General features: G+C 49.0%; 2 pseudogenes across 2 annotated transcripts in view; both read right to left on the reverse strand.

The window, feature by feature from the left end:
- Positions 1 to 154: 154 nt before the first annotated feature.
- Positions 155 to 10,954, reverse strand: LOC311318508 (inactive peptidyl-prolyl cis-trans isomerase FKBP6-like; annotated as a pseudogene). The gene is made up of 6 exons: positions 10,949 to 10,954; positions 10,771 to 10,888; positions 1,480 to 1,569; positions 1,070 to 1,279; positions 509 to 628; positions 155 to 190 (listed from the first exon to the last, which is right to left on the reverse strand). The product of its transcript is annotated as an inactive peptidyl-prolyl cis-trans isomerase FKBP6-like (transcript).
- An 8,998-nt stretch (positions 10,955 to 19,952) lies between these two features.
- Positions 19,953 to 20,663, reverse strand: part of LOC311318600 (inactive peptidyl-prolyl cis-trans isomerase FKBP6-like) — a 35,743-nt pseudogene continuing 35,032 nt past the window's right edge. The window contains exons 9-10 of the transcript in view: positions 20,307 to 20,426; positions 19,953 to 19,988 (exon numbers count right to left, since the gene is read on the reverse strand). The product of the transcript in view is annotated as an inactive peptidyl-prolyl cis-trans isomerase FKBP6-like (transcript). The remainder of the gene's footprint in view (positions 19,989 to 20,306; positions 20,427 to 20,663) is intronic.

Here is a 20,663-nt window from a genome sequence, read left to right on the forward strand (position 1 = left end):
TTGTGTCAGTGCATTTGCTGAGAGATGATAGCATCAAAAGGTACAATAAATTTAGTGTGATTTCCAATAAACGTTCAACATGTTACAATAGCGTAATAGTACATTGTCCTCAAAACTCTAAAGCACCTCCATTTTTAAATCACCAATCACAAATTCACAGGGACACCCAAGTCCTTGGACACCAGTAGAGCTACAGGGGCAGATCAGGGACACACCACCATCCCACACACACACGTCACAGGGTTATCTTCAGGCCAAAGTTCAACATTACACATAAATCCCATTACTTAAAAGGCATTGGATATGCCAGCATTTAGATTAGTCTTTTAAATTGTTACTATGGCGCCACCTATGGATGAATCATGGTCATTCTTTCTGGTATAGTTACTCGTGGTCACTAGTTGCATTTACAAATTTAAAGCATTGTTGCTCAAGGACTTTGAGTTATTTGACCATTTCCAGGAAAATAATAATAGAAGAAAATCAGGGCCCGTTTCACCAGAGCTACCTGCTTGTAGCGGTCTTTGGCGTCATCAAAGCGACTCTGGTTAAAGCAGCGGTTGCCAAAGCTGCGCTGTGTGTCCACCACACTGAGGAGGGTAGACAGAGCTACAGTGTTCTGCTCCTCCTGGTGACAGAGAGGGGAGAGAGAGGGAGGGAGAGAGAGAGAGGGGGGAGAGAGGGAGAGAGAGAGGGAGGGAGAGAGAGAGGGAGGGAGAGAGAGGGGGAGACAGAGAGAGGAGAGAGAGGGGGAGACAGAGAGAGGAGAGAGACAGAGGGGAGAGAGGGGGAGAGAGGGAGGGAGAGAAGGAGGGGGGAGAGAGAGGGAGATGGAGGGGAGAGAGTGGGGGAGCGGGAGAGAGGGAGGGGAGAAAGAAGGGAGCGAGAGTGGGGAGAGGGGGTAAAGGAGATGAGAAGCAGTCAATGACACTAACAAAACAAAGCAAGATTTTTTTTGTTCCATGTGAAACAGCACAGCCATAAAATATTTTAATCTGACAGGATGCATTTTCACCTGCTGAATTTGTTCTCTGCTACACTATGTTGTTCTTCACTCCTTAGTCCTTACCAGGCTCAGAGCCATGAAGTCATCCACTTCAGACTTGGGCCAAGTCAAGGAAGTCCAGAACCTGGACCTCGTAGAGCACAGTGGCAGCTGGGGGGATGTGAGGAGGACAGCCCATCTCCCTGTAGGCATAATCAGGCAGCAGGAGGAACCTGGAGAACTCTCCCTTCCTCATGGTCCGGAGACCAAGCTCCAGGCCATACAGTGTCACGTCTGTGAGGGAACATTAATTGACTGATTTTTTTATTTAAACAAATACATCACAAGATGCCTCATTTCCTGAGGATGGCACATGTCATGAAAGCATTCCAAAACACTTCTTGCCAAAAGGACGTGTGTGTGACTGAGTAAAATGTGATTAATGCAACCGCTGTCGAAAAGCAGAGGCGCAGCTGTGTGTGTATCACACGCACCCCTTCCAAGCTTCATCATTCTTGGATACTTCTGGTGGTTTGTGGTCTCGAACGGTCGCTCCGAATACTCCAGAAATCCAGAAAAGCGAACTGTGGATGGATTGAAGGGAACATTAAACAAAGAGCACCCATTCAAGTAGATGTATATATAGCATATAGCCTACACGTAACAGCGGCAAGGTACATCCTGCTGTAACAAGTGGACAAGCCTCAGTGCGGTGTGTGCGATGAGAAGAACATGTTGCTAAAGATGTGACTTTGCCAATATGTTCGCTAGTGGAATAACTCATGTTTTTAGAACCCGAGAGAGGGTGCCGTGTGGACATGTACACCAAGGTCCTGAGGCGACGCCCTTTCAGACAACCCCGTTGGATCTTGATCTGACATTTGTCTGCATGGGAGTTTTGTTCGCTCTCTCTGTGAACCTGATCTTTTCTTGGCTATTAGATCAATGGAGAAATCGCCACCGAAACATTAAGGTTGGTAATCAAAGTTTCATTTTACTTTAATCATTTACAATTCAAACAATTACAGAAGCTGTTCTGTCTTTGTGAAGCCTTAATGACCTAAATTGAGCCTAAATACCATCTGGTATTTCCTTTATAAATTAGGATGAAAACCTTGAAGACATTGATTGGTAAGTTGATAATGTTTTTTTCTGTATCCAACCATGTGTGTGTGTGTGTGTGTATGTGTGTGTGTGTGTATGTGTGTTTGTTTGTGCGTGCGCGTGTGCATGCATGTGTGAGATGTGTGTGTTTGTGTGTAAAATGTGTGGTATGATGCATTTTGATTGTACAAGTGTACTGAAATCATCAAAAGTCATTTTAGTTTATTTTATTTTGTTGTATCTCAAGGGCCCAGAGGGACAGTGTGACAGTCCGGGTCGACAGCTGCCCTGACCATCTGGAAGTGCTAATGCAGATGCATGAGCGCCATTGGGACTGTCGAGGACAAGACGATTCAGGTTCTGACTCCTATGATCCGGGGGGCTGTGGACAAGACCCGGTGTCTGAGATGAGCAGAGGCTTCGCCCCCGTGCCACCTGGCGGCGTCGCCAAGCCCTTTCCAACACGCAAGGGCAAAAGTTCAAAGGGCAAATCAGAGCTGAACGTTCCTCTCTCAGCCAAGGCCGACAGGGAGCGTCTGGTGCTGCCTCGCTGTCAGAGGCTCTGTTGCAAGAGCTCAGACTCTCTGGTGAACAGGGCAGCTGTCACAGCTCCATATGACACAGCACTGTCTGTCACCGGTCCATTTGACACAGCCCCATCTGTCACCGGTCCATTTGACACAGCCCCGTCTGTCACAGCTCCATCTGACACAGCCCCGTCTGTCACCAGTCTATTTGACACAGCCCCGTCTGTCAGACCACCATTCGCGATCACCAGGACCAGTAGAGTTGACAGCCCCGCTAACGCCTTATCCACCCCCATGGCGTCTACTGGTGTGCTGGTAAAGGGACAATCTGACCAGGACGTTCCACGATCACCCGAGCGCCACTTGAGGCGAGATCTGGAGCTCTCTCGGTGTCGGAGGCTTTTTCAAATCTTTCGTTTTGCTGCTCCGCTTGTGTCGGTGCTCCATTTTACATGTACGGTTCTTTGTCAAGATCAAACAGATTGAACCAATTGACCTTGTGACCTGCACCTGTGTGATCTGTCTTGAGTTCACAAACTTTAATAGTGCCCTCTATAGACTAGTTTTATAGCCTTTTCATGGATCTGTGGAAAGGTAGCCTACATCCCACCCATTAGATTAAAGAGTAGACTATAGAAAATATGTAGCCACACAAGCTTCTCTCTTTTTTAAAAAGACGTGGGCCCTTATAAACTGTTCAAAATATAAATAACAGATTATGAAATGACTGAGTTGTGAAAGGTATTTTTGATAAAGTGCTATTATAGTTGTTTAATACAAGGCCTGTCTATTTAGGCCTAGTTATGCTTCAATACTGCTGTACACTTTGTACTTTTCCAGAACACATAGTACGCATGAAAAGTTGTTATTATCTGTGTTCCAGTAGCAGATAAGTTGACTGCCAAGGACACACAACCTCACAATGAAAAGCCTGTTAAAGTTGCAGTAAATGTAACTAACAGAGGGAACACCTTAATCACATCGGCTGAATGGAAAACGAAACTAGTGAGCTCATAGGACTAGCATTAGATAAAAGTTTCAACCAATCAGGTACTAACACATGTAGTCACGCGCCAATGTATTGTGTGGAATAGTATATACAGAACGTCCCGACATTCGTCGGCGCGCTTGCTCAGAGACATTTGTGTCTCTGTGTAACCGTCCCTTTGCTGCAATTGTAAGGTAATAAAGTAAGTTTCTTTTACTCTACTCTGTTATATTTCGTGTCCTCATTTGACAAGGTTGTGTGATTGTGTTGGTCCTTGGGAGGAGAACCCTGTGGTACTGGTGAATTCAATCTGAAGTGTTATAATAGTACTTTGTGAGTGTCCGAAGGTCATAGGTCAACTGAGTCCAGCCACCACATTTCACTGGTGTCAGAAGTGGGATTCCGGCTGATCTGCCCTCCTGAGTGGACCTACGTTGGACTGATCACCCTCCCACGTATCAACTTCCTAGCCAAGCCGTCGACGGACGAGGTTGAGGGCGGACGCAGGGCCGCTCAGAGGGGCAGGGAGGCCTGGAGTCCCTCCCTAAAAAGGACAACCAACACACCAACTGGAGGATTTGCTTTTCTGACATTATAGTAAGTTCTAAACGTACATCGATTGTTCACAGAGAAAATTCCTTTTTAATGAGAGTATATACCTAGGGCTACGCTTGAGACGTACGGCATAGGATATAGAGAGATTATTAAGGTCCACACACATACATTGGTTGCCACGGTGAGGTTTAATGCTTGCTACATTATAACTACATAGTCCGTCCATAGATCAAGAATTCCCATACCTAGACACTTGGTTATAGGCTCACAGAGAAGTGCTGCGCCCGTGTTAACATTATAGTTGTTGAAGAATTATTCTTTTGGTTGGGTTTTCAATTTCATTGACTGTGTGAAGTGTTTTATCCGAGCGGTGCGAAATAGAACCATAACGACTCCGATATTAAACAGTGTTGCTGTTCCACATAAAGTACGTTCCACATTCTGACTAAAGGTACCATTCTGTTCTACTACTATTCTACTACTACTGTTCTACTACTATTACTATTACTATTACTACTACTATTCAAGAAGTTGTGATTGAAGTGACTGTTGTGTTGTGTGCGTTAGAGACATTGCCTTACAATTGCAGCAAAGGCAATTACACATATTTGTAACATTACACATATTACTGTCATGTCGCTCACGGACGTGGTCACGTGAGCAAAGGGGGGGATTAGTCAGATCCTTACCCGATCCTGGTACTGCCCAGGCATCACACAAACAGCAGAAAAAAATTGTCAACCCCCGACCCACCACTGCCCTCGAGAAGATCAATCAGGCCGCGCAAACAGGGGAAAACAGCGTAAACATACAGGTGACAAACAAAGAAGAGGAGGCCGAATTTCTCTCCAATAATCACGATCCCCTAGTAGGTACAGACCACCATGGACCCACCCAAGAGGCCAGGAACGCCCTTCGCCGCTGCGGAGGAAACATGGCCTGCGCCCGAGCTGTCCTCATCAGTCAAGTCCACAACGGACCCTGCTGGGTGTGCCATGAGGGAGTCAGGAAGGACTCCTTCGAGGGCATCAGCAGCAAAAATGTGAACTTCAACAACACTGGTAATTGCACCACACCATTTGACATTCTAAGTGTTCTCTCAATTGACCAAATGATCAGGAAGAACAACCAGTCCCAGAGCCCGCGGACCCAGAGGTCCCAGAAGAGGAGGAGGAACCACCCCAACCGACCCCACCACTTAGGAGACCCCAGAGAGAGCGAAGGCCACCCGCCCACCTAGCCCAATATGAATGGAAGTAAGCTCATCGTTGCCGCCGTCATACTATTTACCGCTCTGTCATTCCTCAGCACCGGTGCCGAGGCCAGACAAACGTTCTGTCCTGGAGAACCGTGAAGCCCTCGACCTAATCACCGCCAGGGAAGGTGGAGTATGCAAAATGTTAGGCATAAGTTGTTGTTTCTTTATCCCAGACGCCAAAGACAATGTCACTAACTATCTCAAACATAGCGCCACCAGGATTGAACAAGTTTTGAGCCAGGTTGCCCCCACCGGAGGAGATCTGCATTGGCTGACCGAGTTCTTCTCTGGCTGGGCGGGGAAAGCAGTCTCCATGATCGTGAGTGTCCTGGTTCTAATTGGAATACTAGTGTTCTGTGGCATCCCTATCTGCAAGTGTCTCATCACCAAAGCAACCCGAGCCACCCTGGGAGCAGACGCCACCGAGATGGTCCTGCTGCAGGATGAAGAAGCCTCCCTGTCCCCAGCCCAGCAGAAGGCTTGGGACCTCCAGAAATACCATGAGGCTAACCCTGGAGTGATCCACCAGTAGACAGGCAAGATCTGAGCACATACACACATTTCCAGACACTGATAACCAACATACACCCCACACTGGGACCTCCTAACTTGGGTAGACACGAGAGCCGTGGCCCCTGCTAGTCGAGCTACAAACACCTCCCTACAGTGACAGACCAGCTGGCAGTCACCTAAAGGTTGAGCACCGGAGAGGACTCTTGGAGTCCTGAAGACCAAACCACCAAGAAGCTGAGTAACTGACCAATAGGGTCAACCCAAAAGCAATAATACTGTTGTAAATTTCACTATTAAAGACTCATGCCATTCCTGACATTTTAAACTGTTGTTTTATGATTGTACTAGTTACAGTACAGTAACTATGTTCTATTATGTTTTATACTCCGTTTTAAAGTCACTGGGCTATTTAGATGTGTTTTCAAGTACTCTGTTATTCCCCATTCTGATAGCTTAGCTTAGCATCATTCACCAGTAATGTTAACAGTAGAGTGATCCATATTATGGATCAAAGGGGGGAAATGTGAAAGGTATTTTTGATAAAGTGCTATTATAGTTGTTTAATACAAGGCCTGTCTATTTAGGCCTAGTTATGCTTCAATACTGCTGTACACTTTGTACTTTTCCAGAACACATAGTACGCATGAAAAGTTGTTATTATCTGTGTTCCAGTAGCAGATAAGTTGACTGCCAAGGACACACAACCTCACAATGAAAAGCCTGTTAAAGTTGCAGTAAATGTAACTAACAGGGAACACCTTAAAGTCCCAGTTAACCAAAATCTGAGATTTGCTTGAAAACACATTCTATGTGTTAGTGATGCATTGCTGATAACATGTAAAAATGGGATGAACCATCTGTAGTACTGAATTGTGAAGTTAGACCAGTTTTGTGTTTTTGACCAGTTTTGATTTCTGGATTTTCTGGGCGGGCTTAAAACGGTACCGGATGACGTAGAGCGGTGTTCTTAGCATATCCCCGCCCTAACACTATATAAAGCTAGAACGGATTTGAATCTTCGGTTCTCCTGCTCAATCTTGAGTCTAGAATTAGCTAGTTTTAACCAACAGTCTAGAATTAGCTAGTTTTTCTTAGTTAGCAATGCCTATGCATAAAACTAAACGAAAATGCATCCTTCCTGGATGCCAGCAGGAATGGGATGATAAGGTCTCCTTCTTTCACTCCCGAGTAAAGCTGAAATGAGAAGCAAATGGTTAGCATTTTTGAAGAGCCATGGTGTTACAGAGTCTGTCACCGCTAGCGCCCGCCTCTGCAGCAAACATTTCACTCCCGAAAGCTTCTGCAATTATAATATGAGGCTTTTGGGTTTCACGGACTCACGACTGGTCCTGGTGAATTCGGCAGAGCCAACCATCTCTCTCCCCGGCCTCCATTCTCCTCCTGTCGCATCAACCTTTGGTGCCGACACCGCTGCCTTGTGTGCTTATAGCTAATTAACGTTATAACGTTAGCTAGGTAACGTAAGCAATAGGAAAATACACTGCTACGTTAATCTACAAAATGTGTCTTGACATTTATGTGGTAATGTCAGCTATGATGAATTATATGTAATCTTAGGAGGAATTATAGCTAACATTAGCTATGTAGCTTGTTGCAGATGGGAGTGTGTATATAGTCTAGCTAACATAGCTAGCAGCACCGACCAGGCGACCACCCACCAAATAACGTTACGGATGATATATTATGACTATAAGCGTTAACTATACAGAAACTGCCTGCCATATTTGTGGCACCTGATGTGCGTATGGGTTCACCGGTAATGGTTACAGTATATTTCTCCAGCGGGAGACCGGGAGGCGGGAGCGAGGGGGCTTGGTTAGGTAGACCAGGTAGACCAGCTGCAGCTGGAGAAAGACGCACCCTCTCACAGTGAAGCAGTGCTCGGCGGCTACTGGCTGAACATTCCAGTTCTGTTGGATATGTTGCGGGAAAGTTGAAGCCGAGTGCTCGTTATTCTCACACATAACATTGCCAACGAGAGTGGATGAGTCTGTCCCGATTATCAACTCCGGTAGTGTACGCTTCTTCGCTCTATCAGCGCTGTTCAAGCCAGTGACTAAAAGGTACATTTTAAACAACTTTTTCCATTGATCCCAAGGGACGACAGGATTGCCTGGGAGGGATAGGAATGGGTCCGGAGGTGGCAGTGAGAAAATAGGGACAGACTCATACATTCCTCGTTGCCTGTTTTTGTATTTTGCATCTAAGGGCAGTAACACTGGCGCGTTGGTATAGAGTAGCTACAGTTTTACCTGTGTTGTTTGTCAGGAGGTAGGTTAGGAGGAAGCATCTGTGCGTTTGACTCATTAGACAAGTGTAATTTCAACTCCTCTCTGTTTTCACAAAGCTGTGCCTTCCTACCACAAAAGAGACGGCGTGCCAGTGTGACAATATGCAGACCAGAGAACGGTACTATTTGACAGGTTCTTCCCTCCACACCCCCTCCCCACGCAATTGGGTGTGGCTTCAGTGCCTTCAGCAGACACGCCCCCACAGTCTCAGACCAGAGAATGCTGCTGATTTTTAACCGATTTTGAAGCCTTATTTTATATACTTAGCGACATTTTTAATCACTCAGATTTGGCTGGGCGGTTAATGACATGTTTTCCTGTGGTGTGTGAAGCTCATAACAAAAATTTGAACTGGGTTAACCTGGACTTTAATCACATCAGCTGAATGGAAAACGAAACTAGTGAGCTCATAGGACTAGCATTAGATAAAAGTTTCAACCAATCAGGTACTAACACATGTAGTCACGCGCCAATGTATTGTGTGGAATAGTATATACAGAACGTCCCGACATTCGTCGGCGCGCTTGCTCAGAGACATTTGTGTCTCTGTGTAACCGTCCCTTTGCTGCAATTGTAAGGTAATAAAGTAAGTTTCTTTTACTCTACTCTGTTATATTTCGTGTCCAAAAACATGTTAAACTCTCGATTTCAAAGACTGAAGAGGATGTGCAGTACACCGCTGTGAAGTTGAACCCGCCCAGAGCTGCCCCCAAGTGGGCATATCCGGTCACTACAACAACATAACACACGTACTCATTTGAAATATTCGACCTGGCTTGAATACAATGTCCCCTGGCTAGTGTGACATACAGCATGGGTTGTGTGTTATTATACAGTACAGTATGTGTTGTGTGTGATATAGGTATAATTATGTGTTATATACAGTATGTGTTGTGTGTGGTATAGGTATAATTATGTGTTATATACAGTATGTGTTGTGTGTGATATAGGTATAGTTGTGTGTTATATACAGTATGTGTTGTGTGTGATATAGGTATAGTTGTGTGTTATATACAGTATGTGTTGTCAATCAATCAATCAATCAATCAAAGCTTTATTTGGATAGCGCATTTCATACCCAGAGGCAACACAATGCGCTTTACAGAGAACAAGGGAGGTGGGCATACGACCCACCCATACATATTCCAGAGGGAAGCAAAAAAACAGTAATCACCCGGGGGTCAGATAAGTGAGCTGTAAAAATTCTTCCCTGACCCCTCTCAACAAGGCGATCGAGCAAGCTCCTGGAGTATGTTTGTCTACCGGCTAAGAACATGTATAAAGCAGTACATTACATTAAATTACATTTCAGAGTAAGAGAGGCTCAAAAAGCATCATAGGAGAGACATGGCAAATACTGGTGTGTGTTTGCTATGGCCCAGGCCTAAAGCCGGAAGTGGGCTGGTTTATGTCTGTGTGTACGTGTGTGTGTGTTAACTAAATGCTACGACATCCACAGCAGACACAGGAGTATCTATTGGACTCCGGGAGGTCTGCTGGTGACAGTGGGGCATCCACTGGACCTGGTTAGAAGATAGGAGGGAGAGAGAGAGGCACTAGGGAGAGGGAAGGCAAAACAGGGTTAGTAGCACACAGAGCCATAAAAGCAATACAGATATTAAAACAGGCAACCTGGAGCAAGCTCCTGGAATATATTTGTCTAATGGCTAAGAACATTTATAGAGCAATAAATTACATTAAATTACATTTTCAGAGGTATAATTATGTGTTATATACAGTATGTGTTGTGTGTGATATAGGTATAGTTATGTGTTATATACAGTATGTGTTGTGTGTGGTATAGGTATAGTTGTGTGTTATATACAGTATGTGTTGTGTGTGATATAGGTATAGTTGTGTTATATACAGTGTGTGTTGTGTGTGATATAGGTATAGTTATGTGTTATATACAGTATGTTGTGTGTGGTATAGGTATAGTTATGTGTTATATACAGTGTGTGTTGTGTGTGGTATAGGTATAGTTATGTGTTATATACAGTATGTTGTGTGTGGTATAGGTATAGTTATGTGTTATATACAGTGTGTGTTGTGTGTGGTATAGGTATAGTTGTGTGTTGTACCTATACAGTGTGTGTTATGTGTGGTATAGGTATAGTTGAGTGATACAGTATGTGTTGTGTGTTACAGTATATTCAGTATGTGTTACATTGCATTACAGTCATTTAGCAGACACTTTTATCCAAAATGACTTATTTCAATAATTGCATTTAATGTAGATACTGTAGTAAACATACTACTACTCGTACTACTGGGGGGGGATATGGGTGGGGAGAGAGAGAGAGAGAGAGAGAGAGAGAGAGAGAAATAAACTAAGTTTGATTCAAATGCAACTTCAGCTTAAATCTATTTAAATCTAGCCCTACATTTATTTCAATTATAGCCGCCTGGACTAGCCGTCAAGTCACAGTGTTCTATCCGCTCTGTGACATCACGGGCACTACGGCGTAACATGTAGGCCTACGTTTGTGTGAAGGAAGGAAGGTAGCCTGGGTATATTTTAAACCTACGTGATACTGATGCATCTCTAGGCACTGGAGGGCCTTCTCCGGGCTGCACCACCTCCTTCAGGATCCCGCCATCACCCAGGACGTCCTGCATCTGTAGCCCCATGCGGTGGAACGGGCCCTAGCATAAAACAAACAACAGGAAAGGTTCGTTCAAGCTAGCTGGCAGGTAGTTGCTTACTTTCATCGCCTTCATTTCTTTTATATATTTCTAGCCATGGATTGTAATGAATCGACCGAGCTAGAGCTGTAGCACCAGACAGTTCGCCGTTCAGAATTTTGGCACGCGTGCACCAGTGGATGCTCGTGATGCACGTGACCCCATAACCTGCACGACAGCGCGCGTTTGTCTTGATCTTAAAATCTGTTTAACTCCAATAAAATATCTGAAGTTAGTGGGATACGATCTGTCTAACGTTACCTGTAAGTTAACTAACGTTAGCTAGCCAACTAGGGCAATAAATTGCTAACTAACGTTAGATGCACGTCTCTAATTTACCTGGGTAACGCTACCATCCCCTTGTCGCCCACGGGGGTCTAAATAGTTTCGGATTCTGGTAGAAAATCCATTTGCTGCCATGATGGTTAGCTACCTTTCGGTAGTTTCTCAATACCGGTTACACCGTCGCTGACAGTAACTATCTAGTTTATCTCGCACGTTGAGACTGACTAGTGAGTAGGCCAAGTAGTTAGTTAACTAACGTCAGTCGCTAGGTGGCGGTTAGAGCAATCATCCGGGAAATGTCGGGGTCAAAATTGAGTTCTACATCGTGGAGCTACGCCCCATAGGGGGGCGCTAGCGCTCCTATTGGTAACCCATGTTGGCATGCCAACAACCAATCTGAAGATAAACATGTACTTTTATCGTCCTAACCAATCACAGACCCCCCACCTACTAAAAAGGTGGCTACACCCCAGCAATCTCCTCTCCCATTTTCAGACGAGCTATCAAGCACCTGAAGGAAGCCTTCTGAAGAATTATGAAGAAAACGAAGAAGAGCGAGAAGAACGGCGGCGACCTACCTCTGAGGGACTCCGGCGCTGCTGGATCCCCTATGGACGGCCCCGCCCCTCCTCTTCTGGAAGATGCCCCGCGGGTCGAGGACTGCGGCTGTGGTGCCTTGGACCCGGACGACCGCCACGACCGGTGTGTGGCGTGCCTGGGGAAGAGCCACGCTGAAGAGGGAGTCTCTCCCAACCCGCCGTGCTCCCAGTGCACGCTGCTGCCCTCTTTATTCAAGCGTGCCCGCCTGGACTTCTGGTGCGCACGGAGTACCGTCCCCTGTCCTCTCCCCTCCTGCGAGTCCGAGCCTTCCGACGACGACTCTGGGGATAGAAGTGACTGGGAGGACAGTGGGGAGTTGCCCGCCTCTCAGGGCCCCTCCCCACGCACGGGCTCATCTGTGTCTGGTTCCGAACCCCCCGCCGGCGGCGAGGGCGGCCCCCCAGACGATGAGCCCCGGGATTCCGGTGGGGCCAAGCCGCTCGTATTCCGGAGGGTGTTCCCCGGTATACTTGAGCGCGCGGCGGTCTCCATCGGAATCCCCCTCCCGTCAGAGCCTGAGGCGAGTTGCACCAACCTCTGGGGCATTTCTTGCTTCGAGCTCTCGACGCGGAGAATCAAGCGGCCCCTCCCTGTCATGGAACATATCGACAAGTTTGTCGAGAGTACCTGGGTGGCGCCTCTCGAGCAGGCTAAGGCCCCGGTTCGCGCCTGGACTGACGACACGCGTGTGTCCGGCTATGAGCGCGACATCTCCGGTGGCATCCCGGCGCTCGAGCCCTCCTTTGCCGCCCACTTCGCTCCTGGCGCGGCTGCGTGGAGCAATACCAAGAAGCCTCAGCTTCCCGGGGCGCGAGACCGACCGCATGTATGTCCTCGCTGCCTCTCCGACCGCATGTATGTCCTCGCTGCCCAGGCCACGGCCGCCGTTTCCTCCATCTCCATCCTGGTCACTACCCTGGCATCGGAGTTGAGCAGCGGCGCCTCGCCATCGCCCGAACGGGTTCCCGACCTCCAAGCTGCGGCTGGAGCGGCCATGCAGCTCTGCCAGGCTGCCGCGATCTGCACTGGCCGCGTCATGGCTAACGCTGTGGTGCACCATCGCCTGCTGTGGCTGGGCGTCTCCCCTGTGAACGACACAGCTCGCACGGCTCTGCTGAACGCTCCCATCTACCGGTCCGGGCTGTTCGGCTCTGCCGCCGGCGAAATCCTGGAACGCCTCGGCAAAGTTGAGGAGCAGTCCAAGCTGGTGGCCAGGCATCTCGGGGTCAAGAGGACCCAGTCTGCTGCCTCCCGTGCCCCCGTAAAGAGGAGGAAGAGGAAGGAGAGGTCCGCCCCTCCGAGGGCTGCCCCCGGTCCCCCTCCCGCGAACCAGCGATCCGCTCAGGCTCCCCATGCTCCTTCCACCGCTCGCCAAGGTCCTGCTCCGCAGTGTAAGAGAAAGAAGCCCGGCACTAATGCGTGACTATTAACGTCTGCTCAGGCTGCTATTGTTCCCTATGGCCCTCCCCTCACGTTAGAGGATGGTTGTGGTCCCTGTATTAGGGGTTCTCACAATAAAGAGCATGTTCATGTGTACACCGGTGGTCACTTGTGTCATTTCCATGCTCGACAGTCTGATGCTATGATTAATGTGTCTCTGGGTTCTGGTTCTGAGATGGTTGCGCCTGCCCCTCCGCTCTCTGCCGAGAGAATTAAGTCTGTGGAGGGTAGCGCTGTTCTGCCCCGTTATCATGTCTCAAGTAAACTACGGGCCAGTTCATCCACTCAGTTAGCTAGCGCTAGCCTGGCTACTCTTCCTACCCCGGCGGGGATATCAAGGAAGTTTGTCGGGCAGCCTTCCCCCTCTACGGGTCAGCTTTCGGCAGCTAAACTTTCCGTTTCCAAGAGAAAGGCTCGCCATAGAGTTAATCCTGTGTCTCGCTTGGTGTGTAATACTGGGAAGGTGTTCTCTGCTACTTCTACGGTGAGCGCAGGTATTCGTGTACCGCACCATCGTGAACGGCTGGGAAATGAAGCCCCTGTGTCTCGTTCGACTAAGCTACTCTCGCACACACCCCGAGAGACGGTTGATCGTTAGGACCGTTAAGCGAACTTCATTTGAATTTGAGCGCTCGCTCTGCTATACTTCAAATTTGAATGATCGTACGTCATTGGTTCCCTCCGTTGCGCTGCATCGGTATGGGTCGTCTGCCTCATTTGCATATGGGAGCAAGATTCCCCGACTTTTCGCGGCAAGTTCAAAGGCGTCTGCCTCCACACAGACTGAGTCTATGTCGGCAGCGGCCTCATTTGCATACAATGACTGGGCTCCGCTACTTCAGCCGTCTTCCTCATTTGCATATGAGAGCGATGCTCCTTTTCCTTGCGTTGTGAGCGATACAAGGGCTACCGCTACACAGGTTAAGTCGGTGGCCTCTTCATGTGCATACACTAACGCGGCCCCACTGTCTGCAGACATGTTAGTTGATTTTCACAACAGCTCTCGGGCTACTTACGAGCTTACGTCTCCAGGCTCTGGAGGACGTTTACACTGTTCTGACATTGATGTGGCCCCACTTCAAGTAAGTCGGTGTGTGATGACAGTGTCTGCGGTTCGCCTCCCTTTCATATGCCGCCCCCCTTGGACTGCTGCAGCCCCCACGGCAGGGGAGGTGCCAGCGGTGGCGGTCGGGGCCGTTCTAGAATACGATCGCTTTCTGGCGAACGTCCCGCGCACGGCGGCGGGCCCTCTCTCGCGATGCAGAGTGGCGTGGATGCGGTTGCCATGCCTCCCTCGCTGGCTGTTTCGCATCCTGACATCTGGGTATGCGATTCAGTTTATCGCCCACCCTCCGTCCTTCACCGGGGTGGTGGAGACTGTGGTCTCGGGTCCGCAGCAGGAGAACGCTCTCCAGTCGGAGATAGCGGAGCTCCTATCCAAGGAGGCGATAGCGGTGGTTCCACCGAGCCGCTCGGGGGCGGGATTTTACTCTCGTTACTTCCTCGTCCCGAAGCGAACAGGGGGGATGCGTCCCATCCTCGACCTGCGCCTTCTGAACAAATGCGTAGCCAAACGGCATTTTCATATGCTCACAGTGAGGCACCTGTTCGACTCCGTTCTCCAGGGAGACTTCTTCACAAGCATAGATCTAAAGGACGCATACTTTCATGTTCCCATCAGAGAGGGTCACAGAAAGTTTCTGCGTTTTGCTGTCCAGGGTGTGGCTTACGAGTACACCAGGCTTCCGTTCGGTTATGCGCTGGCTCCTCTGGTGTTTTCCAAGTGCCTAGAAACGGCGATTCTACCGCTGAGGCGCGAGGGCATCAGAGTGCTCGCCTACCTGGACGACCTTCTGATCCTCGCCTCGTCAGCCGCTCAGGCCAGGTCGCACACCTCCCAGCTTGTGACTCATCTCACAGGCTTGGGATTCGCCATCAACTGGGAAAAGAGCACGCCGCGCCCGTCTCAGTCTGTCATTTATCTGGGTCTCAACTTGGACTTTGTCTCGATGCGCGCGTCCCTGGCGGCTCCGAGGCGTGATGCTCTGGCCCAGGCACTCTCTATCTGCCTGCCAGGGAGGGTGGCCACGGCTCTGACGGTGATGCGTTTGCTGGGCTTAATGTCATCGGCCCACGCGGTGGTTCCACTGGGCCTCCTGCACATGCGTGGCTTACAACGTTGGTTCGCACGTCTTCGTCTGAATGTCATCAGGGATAAATTCAAGATGGTGACGCTGCCCGGGTCCCTGGCTGCGGACCTGGCTTTCTGGAGGAACCCGCGCATCATCGCGCGTGGTGTCCCTCTAGGCAGGGTGTCGTTCCATATACCGATTTTCACGGACGCGTCCCTCTCCGGCTGGGGAGGGACGTGCCTGTCCCAAGCCGTGGGGGGCCGTTGGCCTCCTGGCGAGAACAGGCACATCAATCTCCTAGAGCTGGAGACTGTGTTGCTGGTTCTTCAGCACTTTGCACCTGCGCTGAGGGGGCTCCCTGTGCTAGTGCGCTCAGACAACCGTGCCACGGTAGCTTACATCAACCGTCAGGGTGGTGTCCGCTCAGTGGCTCTTCATCGCACGGCGGTGAGGTTGTGGCTGTGGGCGAGCTCCAATCTGAGCTCCCTCCAGGCTCAGCACATTCCGGGCCCCTTGAATGTCGGCGCCGACCTCATGTCGAGAGGCGGGCCGCGCCACGACGAGTGGAGGCTGCATCCTCAGATTGTGTCACATCTTTGGGCGTGTCACATCTCTCGGTCGTGCTAAAGTGGACCTGTTCGCCACAAGGGAGAATGCTCACTGTCCTCTTTGGTTCTCTCTGAGTCGGACGGACAGCCCCCCGCTGGGAGTGGACGCCTTTGCGCACACCCCTTGGCCGGAGGGCCTGCTCTATGCCTTCCCCCCAGTGGCGATCATTCCTATGCTGTTGACCAGAATACGGTCCGAACGTCGGACAGTGATCCTAGTTGCGCCAGACCGTCCCAGTGCGCGATGGTTCGTGGAACTGATGGCTCTGGTTCAGGTTCGCCCTTGGCTCATTCCGTACAGGCGGGATGCCCTGTCCCAGGCGGGCGGCACGATACAGGCCCCCCCGGTTCTGGGTCAGCGCTTGGTGGCCTGGTTACTGAACGGCGCAGGTTAGCTCGGAGGGGTCTCTCCGCGGCTGTGATCAGCACTATTCAGAGCGCGCGTGCTGGCTCTACTTCTAAGCTGTACGCTGGGAAGTGGGAGTCTTTCGTGCGTTGGTGTGATGAGGAAGATGTAGACCCGGAGACCTGCTCAGTTGAGTCAGTGCTCTCCTACCTACAACATCTGTTGGACCTGGGGCTTGCTGCCTCCACCATTAGGGTGTATGCGGCTGCTATTTCAGCATGCCATGGGGGGTTTGCTAGGACTACGGTCTTTGCTCACCCTCTGGTCAGGCGTTTTTTGACGGGTGTGGTCCGGCTTAGACCACCTGTCAGAGCCTTGGCCCCCCAGTGGGATCTGTCACTGGTTTTGGACGCACTGTGCAAGGTGCCGTTCGAGCCTTTGGAGCAGGTTGATCTCAGATGGATGTCTATCAAAACGGCATTGCTCCTCGCATTATCCTCGGGTAAGCGAGTGAGTGATCTGTGTGCGCTGTCGACGCAGCCGGGCTGCCTCACCATCACTGGGGACGGCAGTAAGGCTGTTCTGAGGCCCAACCCGGTTTTCCTGCCCAAGGTGGTTAGGCACTCTTATAGTGCTAGGCCTCTGGAGCTGCGCGCCTTTTCTCCTCCTCCGCACTGCTCGGTGGAGGGCGCCCGGTTGCATCTCTTGTGTCCGGTCCGTGCGCTCTCTGTTTACATTAGGCGCACGGCCTCGTTCAGGACCACGCCTCAGCTGCTCGTATGCTACGGTGCGGGCAAGCTGGGCTCCCCCCTTTCCAAGCAGCGCCTCTCTCGCTGGCTTTGTGAGGGCATCTCTGCTGCGTATACCGCGGCAGGTCACCCTTTGCCTGGCCGGGTGCGCGTGCACTCCACTAGAGGAGTTGCCGCTTCGGTTGCGCTCTTTCAAGGGGTGTGTGTGGAGGATATCTGTGCTGCGGCGTCCTGGGCGTCGCCGTCGCCTTTTATCCGCTTCTATCTACTGGATGTGCCATCTAGCTCCCTGGCAGACTCTGTCCTGAGTGTCGCTGCTAGGGCCACGCCCTGAGATTGCGTGGCTGTGTTGGTCGGTAACTTCCCGGCCAATTTTACTTGCATGTTTATGCAGCTTGACCATTGTTCCGCCCCCTGTGCGGGGTGCGCGGCCTTTGGTTTTTAGCTCCTGGTGGACACCAGGGGACCCTTGCATTCCGTTTGCGGTCCTTTGCCTCGTCCGCCCGTCTTATTGCCTGACCGGCCCTCCGTTGGGGTTCGGGTGGAGGGAGTTGCACTTTACTACTGTGTGGTGCTTGTGTACTCCCTTGCCTCCAGTGGGTTGATGTTTTTATGTCGGCCTGGCCCGCGTACATTGTGGGCATCGCTGGAGCTCCGCCTATTACCAATAGGAGCGCTAGCGCCCCCCTATGGGGCGTAGCTCCACGATATAGAACGAAGGTTACGTAGTGTAACCCCAGTTCTACGAGTGGAACGGAGCCCCATAGGGTTTTTTCCGGGCCCTGCCTCTGGCTTTCTAGCTCGTCTGACTTAGTGTGGGAGAGCAGATTGCTGGGGTGTAGCCACCTTTATAGTAGGTGGGGGGTCTGTGATTGGTTAGGACGATAAGAGTACATGTTTATCTTCAGATTGGTTGTTGGCATGCCAACATGGGTTACCAATAGGAGCGCTAGCGCCCCCCTATGGGGCTCCGCTCCACTCGTAGAACTGGGGTTACAATACGTAACCTTCGTTCTCAGGTGTTTGAAGTTTGAAAAGGGAACATTAGCGGCTGATGACAGGTGCGTTTTTATATATCTACTGATTTATTTGCTATTTAAGTCTTTATTGTGTTGCGTACAATAATTAACAATCAAATGGTCATTATAAAATGTAGACTAGACGTAGCCTATTACTTACCAGTGATGAAGTGTTTGCCGCAGACAAACAAATTTGGGGTCCCATTGTCATGACTCAATGGCATTGACTTCCCTTGGGGTCCTCCCTCCGCCTGAAGCTATAAAATGCGTCTTTTGCCCTCTCTTAACCTACTTGGTAGTAAGGAGAACCGAATGTATGTATGAGTTTTATTGGTTATAGTGCACGACACAACACAGCAACTTTGGTGACAGCCTCAGCCTCTTGCTCTTCTAGGCCATCTCTAGTTTTGATCACTTTTTCACCCCAAGTGGGCGTGTCCGTCAAAGCTGACGTCAAGTAGCTCCAGTCTCACTTCCCGTCATGCCTTTCGCGTGTATGCAGAGAGAACGAGGTGCCCAGATATTTATATTTTAGACGTCCCAAAATACCTCACATGTCTACCAACGTACACTATTTATGGTAGACGTTAACTTGCTGAAATGCGCGTTTTTTTGTTTTTCCACCATAACCGGGAATGGTAAGGCTGAGAAAGTAGTCTCCGTAGGGGTCGGTCTATCAATTCAGTACACTCTGGTTTCTCTTCAGATCGCATAAATCTTTCGCCTTTTACTAAAGATTTCCGTGGAGAGGAACATTACGAGTATCAACCAATTTTTTGATGCCCTGCTTTAATGCGGGGCTGCCTAATGTGTTCAAATAAAAAGTGCGAACGGATGAACGTAATCCATCAGCGATAGCGAACTTATCTACTAACTGGCTTTGCTGTGTCGATGCACACATTGGAGTGCGAGGCTTTAGAAGAACAACGTTCTTTACAGTGAAAGCCGTCAGGAATCCACCCAAAAATCCAGTTACATCAAACCGGACCGATCTTTCTACCAAACCGGTAGAAAATTAATTAGCCTACAGGTGTCAAAGTCAGGCCACATGATATAAACATGACTAACCAAATTAATCACGTTCACATCACAAACTTTCAAGTCTGTTGTAGTATTTTATTATACTTTATAAATATAAAAATGTCAAACAAAATATATGCACAAAAGGACATCAATATTATATAATACATTTTCAAAAATATATGTTTTTCTTTAATTATAAATCCTATTAACTTCAATTGTAGTTTTAATATCTGACCCAGCATTTAGTACCAAGCCCATGCTGTTGGATTCATTTTCAAACTACAACAAAGTCAATAGCCCATGCTAGTAAATTGACAAAATGTACAACAAACTCAATAATATTCAAATTATACTGTGGTTTTGGGATTAATCATACAATTTCACAGTTGTTGAACAAAAAAGTTGAATTATGAGAATATACCAAACACAACCAAAGAATTCTTCACACATACAGTTATATATGAGTCATTTCATGCGTTTTCAATCTGACTTTTGCCAGAGCAGTTTCCTTTTTTAAAGAATGCATGCAAATCTCTCCATTTAATTTTTACTCCATATGCTAATAGTATTGAATCTTTCCTGCTGGGGGCAGGGTTTTCCTTTAGTAATCTAGGGGGATACAGGCTGTTTATTATAGGTTTTTTGTTTAAAATCCACTCTGACAGTAATTTGTGTCAGTGCATTTGCTGAGAAATGATAGCATCAAAAGGTACAATAAATTTAGTGTGATTTCCAATAAACGTTCAACATGTTACAATAGCGTAATAGTACATTGTCCTCAAAACTCTAAAGCACCTCCATTTTTAAATCACCAATCACAAATTCACAGGGACACCCAAGTCCTTGGACACCAGTAGAGCTACAGGGGCAGATCAGGGACACACCACCATCCCACACACACACGTCACAGGGTTATCTTCAGGCCAAAGTTCAACATTACACATAAATCCCATTACTTAAAAGGCATTGGATATGCCAGCATTTAGATTAGTCTTTTAAATTGTTACTATGGCGCCACCTATGGATGAATCATGGTCATTCTTTCTGGTATAGTTACTCGTGGTCACTAGTTGCAGTTACAAATTTAAAGCATTGTTGCTCAAGGACTTTGAGTTATTTGACCATTTCCAGGAAAATAATAATAGAAGAAAATCAGGGCCCGTTTCACCAGAGCTACCTGCTTGTAGCGGTCTTTGGCGTCATCAAAGCGACTCTGGTTGAAGCAGCGGTTGCCAAAGCTGCGCTGTGTGTCCACCACACTGAGGAGGGTAGACAGAGCTACAGTGTTCTGCTCCTCCTGGTGACAGAGAGGGGAGAGAGAGGGAGGGAGAGAGAGAGAGGGAGAGAGAGAGGGAGGGAGGGAGAGAGAGGGGGAGACAGAGAGAGGAGAGAGAGGGGGGGTGAGACAGAGGGGAGAGAGGGAGGGAGAGAAGTAGGGGGGAGAGAGAGGGAGATAGAGGGGAGAGAGTGGGGGAGCGGGAGAGAGGGAGGGGAGAAAGAAGGGAGCGAGAGTGGGGAGAGGGGGTAAAGGAGA

This window comes from Borostomias antarcticus (assembly GCF_949987555.1).
Source record: "Borostomias antarcticus genome assembly, chromosome: 1".
In the NCBI taxonomy this organism is placed as follows: Eukaryota; Metazoa; Chordata; class Actinopteri; order Stomiiformes; family Stomiidae; genus Borostomias; species Borostomias antarcticus.